Source organism: Anopheles stephensi, unplaced genomic scaffold, assembly GCF_013141755.1.
Source record: "Anopheles stephensi strain Indian unplaced genomic scaffold, UCI_ANSTEP_V1.0 ucontig45, whole genome shotgun sequence".
Classification (NCBI taxonomy): Eukaryota; Metazoa; Arthropoda; class Insecta; order Diptera; family Culicidae; genus Anopheles; species Anopheles stephensi.
Window position 1 is genome coordinate 30,496 of NW_023405402.1, and position 8,701 is coordinate 39,196.

At 47.0% G+C, this 8,701-nt stretch overlaps 1 pseudogene; it reads left to right on the top strand.

Moving 5' to 3' along the window:
- Positions 1–1,322: 1,322 nt before the first annotated feature.
- On the top strand, positions 1,323–5,507 carry LOC118517069 (annotated as a pseudogene).
- The last annotated feature ends 3,194 nt before the right edge of the window (positions 5,508–8,701 follow it).

The window sequence follows — 8,701 nt, forward strand, 5'->3', positions numbered from 1 at the left end:
TTTGTGAAGCATCGTTGTTTGGGACCTGGCATCGAGCCCTCCGAGCGTTACCGGGCCGTGGCAATGCGTGGGAAAAATCGGGTTTTGTCTTGTGGGTAGGCTGAGGATGGGAAAAGCGTCCGGAACAATATCCACATTCCCGGGGCCAGAAAATTTTGGGGCTTTGTTTCATTTGGCTGATTATCGTTAATATCTATTTACTTTCGATGGATGAAGACCGGGAATGGGGTGAAGGAGGACAAAGGGGGAAAGAGAGGAAAGACCGTCCCATTTTCACCGAGGACGAATAGAACCTTCGAAGGAGACAGAAAGTAACCAAACTCAATTATGCGCCTTCCTGTGTGATTGGAGTGTCTTTCGAAATTCATTTCCTCCCGATAGGAATGTCAATTTCCTTTCGCGGCAGTAATCGTTCGGGGCTGGGGATAGGTGATTTTCCGAGGCTTTTGCTTTTACCGGAATGGTAAAAATATTTTCTATCAATTTTTTAGTGGAAATTGTCTTTTCTTCCGACCCCTACAGCAGCATCCGCTCATGCTCTACCTGCAAAACCCATTCCGGAGCAGCTAAACGAGATTGCTCGTTGATTTCGTAGTTTATATCCGCGAAATGAACTGTCCTGTGCCGTACTGCATCCTTAACGTGCTGGATGCCTTTTCGCGGGTGAACGGGATACTTCCCTGCAGGCGTAGTTCATGTTGCCAGTCGGTCGGAAATATGCAACCATCGTTCCCGGCAGTAAACCACAGCTAATAAGATTGGAATCTCCGCTTGCGGAGCATGATGCCGTGTTGCGGGTTGCATAGACGGCTTCCGGCTGCCGTGGTGTTTCCGAGCAAATGATGGAACATGTCGCCCGTTCCGTCCGTACGTCAGACCGCTGTCAATGTGACGCCAAAACCGAACGACGACGACGACGATCCAACGATGTGGAAATGGAGATCGGGAAAAACGCATTATCTAAATTGAAAGATAATTGCATTTGGTTCCCGGCGTCCTCCCCTGGTGAGTTCCCAGACGCGTCGCCGTGTGACATTGTGTCGGTAATCGGTCCGTCCCGGGCACGGTAAAACCTGACCGGGGTGGTTCCGTCTTGAGGAAGGTCTTTTGTTTGTACGCGCATCGAGAAAATAACCAAACTCACGCCACTGCAAGGCAACGTACAGGATGAAGCAACTGTGGGCTCCTCCTTTAACGACCGTTTCATTTGCTCCGGTGGCAAGCCCGGGCAAGCGGGGGTCGGATGGACCGAAATTGGCCGCCAAGTTTAGTCGCATGAAACATTAATTTCATGGTCTCGGTCATCAGTGGCAGTTCGAGCGTCGAGATTTACGGTTCCCTATCGAAGCGCTCACGATGCAGCCGATGAAATCGTTCTACCTGTTCTCGAAGCTGTTCGGGCTGTGTCCGTACCCGCTCGACACGACGGTACCGGTCAATACGCGGGCCAGCTACGTGAAGCAGCTGCTGCCGACCTACACGGTGCTGCTGCTCTACTCATCCTGTCTGGTGAGCATCTTCTGGCAGAGTGGCAACACGTCCGACATTTCCAACGCCGCTAATTGGATACAGGTGAGCCACGGACGAACGAGCCGTTGGGTCTGGGACTGCCACCGCCGGTGGGACAAACCCGAATGAATGTTTTAAAGGGCGAGCGTAGGAAATCAATTTTATCAAACGGACAATACCCAACTAGAGTTTGATGAGCTTTCTGAAGGAGCCGGATAGGAAAATGGATTTTTCGTCGTGCTCGTGGCTTAAAGTTTACGATCAAAATTAATTGAATTACTTGTAGATCGTCTCGGGAAACCAAGGGAAATGGTGGATTTTGGAGAATAATATTCTATGTCTTGAGTAGGATAACTACTCGAAATATTCGCTTCTTGATCCACCTAGACTATTCTAAAGTAGCATCGTTTATAATAGTAAATAGTATTATATGTATAATAACAACTCATATCGCAGGACATCAGACGGGAAGTATGTGAATAGGTTTCTCTTCAATATCGTTGAGATCGATATTTCATTATGCATCACTAAAAGCACCAATTGATAAATTCCTTAAAATACCTTCTGAAAGTTTGAAATGACTGTTACTTAGAATTGCATACATTTAGGCGTTGCTTCTGCAACTCGTGTTACAGTCTAGATTTCTTTTTCCTACTGCACTGAGTTCTTTTTTCTTCTTCCGTCGCACCCATTAGGACGTCTGGCACAAAAAATAACTCCAGACGTTTCCGTGACCTACTGAAGCAAGTTCTCAATCTGTAATTATTAACTTCTAATGGAGTAGCTATTAATCCAGACATTAGTGTGATTTCACCCCGAAAACTTTTGTTCTTTCTTTTTTCCCGAAACCAGTTCATTCCCAACTCGTTCGCGTACATTTTCTCGCTCGTCTTTGCCATCCGGCATCGCACGATGGCGAACGAGATCCTGACCACGTTTGCCATCTGTGATGATAAGCTGCGAACGCAGTTTGGTATTTCCTTCACGATGCCAAACGTCAAAATGCGACGTGTGTCCATCCTGGCGTGTATTGGTGAGTATTTTCAAGGACGTCGGAGTGGTGATACCCTTCGCAGTTAAGTGATTGCTAAACCATGCCCGTGTGACTGTACTGTGAGCGTGCCCAAAAAAAGAAACGAGAACGACAAAGTGTACAAACACAAAACCTCATCAAGCGTGATGTAACGAGCTGAGGACCGGGAATCGTTCAACCGCTGCTAATGATGTCCATATTCGATTCCTTTATTTTCAATGCCATTCGAATCACTTGGCACACGCGGGCTCGCGACAGTCACGATGACCTGTGGCAGTACTATCGGTGCGCTGACTTATTTGATCGGAGTTAATTGGAACCGTATATGGACGTTGCTTTATTGGATCGCTTTCTGTATGCCGAAGGTAAGAAGCTCGTTATCGTAACCATGCGCACCAGCCCCGCACGCGGTCCGAAATAAGGTAACGAGGAGGCACCACGAAACCAGCTTAAACTAGCAACCGTCACTCTGTTATCGGCCTTTGGCTCAGTGATTAGAGAATTGTACACATTGCCATGGGTTGGTGGGTGAGGTCGCCGGATGCCCAGCATTAGGGTAGGTTGTTTTTGGGAATGTTTTATGTTTTGTGGCCAACTACCCGTGGGAGTGACCTGAAACACCATCAAACGGGATGGTTGTTGTTTGCAATGAAAAACTGCTGGCATTAAGCTCGAAATTGGCTACCGAATCCGTAACTAAGCTGTGTCAAAGGACACAAAAACAGTCGACAGGTTTGCATTCATTTCACAGGCAATTAAGTCATGGTTTAGTTGTTACGGGTTCTTGTTTTTGCTGCCTCGAAAGCTTTTGCAATTTTTGTGAATGGAAAAGTCTTGTAAATGCTCCTATCTGAGTGGTCATTTTTTCCACGAGCACTGTCAGATGCATTTTGTGCCCATTTAAGGGAGCTCTCTAGCACTTCGTCCAGGCTCGATAAAGGCTTCTCGGCCCCAAAAAGCCAGTCAACAAAAGATCGGCGCAACAGCAAAAAAAGCCATCAAACGCCCAGAATTGTGCATCAAAGTGCACGGGAAGTTAATTACCCTGATCGAGCAAAGCTTCCCAGAAGAGTACTTCGGGAAGGATCAACGAGTAAGACCCATTAGAAGACTCATCGTACGCATCGGATTTGACTTTCAGATGAATGGCAATAAAAGTCTATTCCAGGGCGATGGAGTTGTTTTTTTTTTCACGTTGTGTCGATGTTCCTAATCGCTTGGCCAGCGAAAAAAAGAAAACAGCGGGCCATACCGTGATGTGGCAGAATTGGACTGAAAACCGTTTTTGTATGGAAATGTGCAAAAGCCTACCGGATCGCTTGCACCATGACTTGCGGCATGACGCGATGAATCTGCTTTGAAAGCCCGCATTGCGTGCTGAATGTTCGAAAGTCAGCATAAATGATGGTAGGTTTATTAGCGATCCTTTTTTGGAACATAAGGAAAAATCATATTTTCTTAAGCGCTTGGGTGATAAATGTGCTCTCGAAAATTTTTTGCTTTGTAAAGCGTAACGGTGTAAAGGCAAATGGTTTTTTTTGTGGAATAATTTTATTTGTGTATTTTCAATTTATCTTTTCTATGCTGGCTCAACGAACCAGTTTGGATTGCTTCTGTTCAGTTTCCAGTTCGCCGGCTGCATCCTGTATCTGTCGGATCGTGCCATGCTGCTGCTGAGAGGCATGAAGTAATCAACCGTGATGCACTGTGTTGTACATTTTTTCAACCCCTATCAACTGCATCACTTTTTTAACACACTTGCACTCACAGCCCAATTCGAATCTCATCACGCACGCGATTGCATGTGAGCACGGGTGTCCGTTTCCGGTATTCATCCCCGGAATGACCTTTTCACACACACACTGCCAATCACACACACGCACGTGCTATTCACCGTGTTGCACCGAGCAACCGAAAAAAGAAACCCCAGTTAGCTCGAATGATTCCAATTTTTCCACCCATCTGGTGAATAACATTTTGCACCATTCTCCGGTGTGTAGTAATTTTCCGGTTGGCGTGGAAAACCTGGCACTGCAACCGCAGGCAACGCACGGGCACGCCCAGTACAAAACGCTCAACATGGCGATGGGCGGCGGCAAACCATCTGCCGAGCATGCACGAGGGCAAACTGAACCGGCTGACCACGCTCGCCACCATCAAGATCCGGGCGATCAGCCCGCTCGACTCGATACAGCACATCCGCGAGGTGGTCGAAATGCTGCAGGACCTGTCGGTCAAGATAAACCACTGTTTCGGCAAGCAGGCCATCTTCTCGCTGCTGTCCGCCTTCACCTGCGTCACCGTGCAGCTCTACTACATGCTGAACCACATCAAGTCCGGCTTTACCGCGTCCCGGTCCGAGATCTATGCGCTCGCCTCGTGCAGCCTGCTGTTTCTGCACGGTATCGAGTTCTGGTCGCTGTTTACCAGCGGCGAAAACGTCCGGCTCAAGTGGAAAAAGGTGATCAATTTCCTGTTCTTCATGAAGTCCAAATCGTCCGACGATGACTTTCGGAAACAAGGTGAGTCGGGGGGGCGGTGGTGCGTGACCGGACGGTATCATAATTAAAATCGCGGATATTAAAACCGTTCCGATCTGTTTTCTTCCGGTTGCGTGCTTCCGGTTGGCCGCATAGGTGGACGATCTGATTTCGTTCATGGTGACAAATCCACTCGAGTTCAACGCGTACGGTCTGTTCCCCATCGATCTGTCCGTGCTGACGGGGGTAAGGCACCGACACCGTTCCGCGGGTCAGAATTTCCGGAACACGTAATTAATGTTGCTCTCCTATCTCTCTATCTCCCTTGCTTCCACCCACACACACACACACTCCCCGACAGATAGCTTCCTCCATCACGACGTACCTGATCGTGTTGAATACAGTTCAAAATTTCCGAGGAACAGTCCAGCGGCTATGACGATGATTCGGAGGACAAAAGTCAAATCCAGTACTCGGCACACTAAGGATGGATGGCGGGCCCACTCGATGGAAATTGGATAAATGGCGGTTAGCATGGGCCATGTGGTTGGGTGGTTGGAGGTCTCGTTACGCGTGTTCTATCATCGATCGATCGCAGCTAACAAAGGTGAACATCTTTCACACCATCTGGTGTAGTTGAGGCACAAACGTGAAATACACGGCAAAGCGTCCATTTGAAGTGTGCGTGAAAAGTGAAATTATTGCATGATTAATTTGATTTAAATCGGGATACGAACTTTATTGCACAAAGAATAAAGGAAGCCATTGAATAACAGCTGAATAGATAGCTTCTTATATTAATTTATGATAAAAACTTATTTTCACATCTTAGTTTTTGTCTTTGAGAACTAAATCGAGATTATAGCTATCTTGAACATTTTTGATATAAATTGCCAATACCATAACGGTTCAACCTTGAGCTCAAATTACCCTGTTGACTAGACTTCTTACTAGAAAGCAATTTTTGTGCTTTTTAACAAAACTGATCGCAAGAGAATACGAATAAAACAAATCTTCATTTCACTTTCATCTTTATTTTCTTTATTTGAATCAGTTTCATCCGTTTGAATTTCAATTCAGAGGTGTTCAGTGTATTGCATAATTTAGGGGCTTAGAGATACATAGTCGGAATCATGCAAACTGCATGTTAGGAGAGTTTTTTTCAAAACAATCATTGTCTACCTTATTCTTAATACTTGAGGATATAATAAAAACTATGATCTTTTTTTGAGTATATATCTGTGAAAGAAATAAAAAAAATACTCAAATTTTATGAGATTTTAAATAAAGCTTAAATTGCAATCCGCATCCTGGCCAACCCATCCAGCCCTGTTGTAGATTACACATTTTGTTTTAATAACGCCGATTAACAAGTCTTTCATTCTCGTTCCTTAAGAAACACGGCGGGTACAACCACTTTAATGTAGTGTTTAACGTACTTCACCAACCAGTGATCATTTAATTGCTCTCGTTACAGTCGTCCTCCCGCTTCTCTCTCAAAGTGCAACCACACCACCCGCACCAGCACGTGTGCCACTGAGCATCAGACGAATTGCGTGGGGAATCACTTGCTTAGGAACTATGCACGGCACTAAGCACCGGTAACAATGATGAGTGGACCAGCGCCTGGTAACCATTAAGCCCGTAACAGTTTGTAATAATCGCTTTACAAAACATCCTCGCCCGGGCGGCACAATAGGCTAGGGCAGTTGCCGCACCAGAACTGGGTCGCCGTCGACACTTTCAGCAGTTAACCACGGCACAGCACAGTAGGTGCGTTCGCAAGCAGCAACGACGAGACACGGGAGGGCGGGAAAACGTTAAGACCGGTTAATGCCGCCTCCAGTGGGGGCCATAATTACAAGTAAGTACATTATTACTGGCGATTCCGAAATTGTACACAACGAAATGCAACGTGGAGGGGAGAAAATGGGGTGGAAGATGGTGGGGTGAGCTTTTCAATGTCATGAGACTACGGTGGGTTTAAATGGGGCGAACATTAGACCGTCATTTAGACAATGTTCTTTTGCGTGAGTTTCGGGAACAGCGGCAGCAGTAGCAGTGAGTCGTAAGGTGAGCAGTCTTCTCAAGAACCCATTCGAAGGCGCGCCTGGCTGGCACCGAACATGCTAGTAACATGCGTCCCAAAACGGCAATCATTAGCTACGATCATGAAGTGGTTTTGTGTGTAGCGGTCAACCCGGGTACGAAACTTCCTCCATTACGATACCGTGTGTTTGTGTGTGTAGGTGGCCACCGATCAAGTGATGCAAAAAACTGTTCCTCACAGCAATTTAAATTCGAGAACGACTTAGCTTCATTACGCTAATTAACACGGAAATGTGAAAGGCGAGCTAGGGAACTTTTGCTACCGAACGCGTGTTGGCAAAAGTGTTTTCTGTTCGGAAAAAACAAATTTCCCGAGCATGAAAATCCATTCCCCTTTCATACTGAACGGCAGCCCGGTTGATGTGTCTGACGTTTGCTCCCGTTACAATGTACGATCCGGTGACGAATGGAATGGGATGCCCATTTGCCCTAAGATTATACTCCCGGGACGTGGTCGAGTGAAGGGGCCAAAGTGAAGGCTATCAGAGAGAAAACGCGCAAGAGAGAGAGAGGGAGAGAGTTGAAAATAAAAGTTAAACTAAAAGCTGCCACAATAGAGGGAAAAGCTTGTGCTTGTTAAGCTTGCACCAAAAACACATGAGCAAAAAAAAGGAAAAGCCAGGATTCCTCACATGCTCCTTTAGTGCTGGGAAAGAGCGAACGGGCGTATGGGAAAGAAATTAAAACTGCTCCCTTGGTTGGCAAGCGAAACCCAGGCAATCGGGCTCGGTGCAGTGAAAAGGCAGCAAACATTCGGAGCGAACAGAAAGGTAACAGGAAACAATAACGACAATGCTCGCTACAAGCGCACACGAGCGAATGTTTCCCATTGTGCGGACAAAGCGAGCGAAGGCAAGGTGTTTTCCTGACCCACTCAGCTACCTCAAACCCACCCCTCTCCCGTTCCCTACAAATGGAGGCCAAGGATGAGGTTGAACCCGGCGTGCCAGCCCTACTGCTAGTTGTATGTGTTTTGTTTTCCCTTCCCTTTTGTAATGCCAACATACACGAGCTTCCGTGCGCATTTCTGTGCTCCCCTTGTTCCGTGTTCCCGGGCTCACTTAACAATGGGCATTCCTTCGTGCCTTCATGCCGACACCTGCCAACCCTTACGAGGTTGGCAGGTGATTTGGCCGGTCATGTTTTCTGCATTCTGCAACAGGCAGACGGCATATGGGAGCCGTTCAAACATGCAGCTCGCAATGCAGCCCAGGATCCGTTCGGGCGAATCCTTAAAATGGCTCATCTCAGCTGACGATAAGACGCATCCGCATCGCACTTATCACGCTCACCGCTCACCTCGATAAAACTTTTCCACATGCAGCGCCTGTACATGCAAAACCCGGTCCGACTTTTCCACCGAGCGATGCAAAGTGCTCGGTTTGGCCAGGTTTGAAATTATCTAGTTATTACATTTTGTAACTGGCCCTCGTTTTGGCCTCAGCGTCCGATGCAAATTTTCACCACCGTTAAACGAAGCGGATTGCAAACATGCCCCTGGAAAAATGAGCCAGCAGAAAATACAAGAACAGGTAGAGGTAGCCCTTGGCAGCTAAGGGCCGATGGTCGA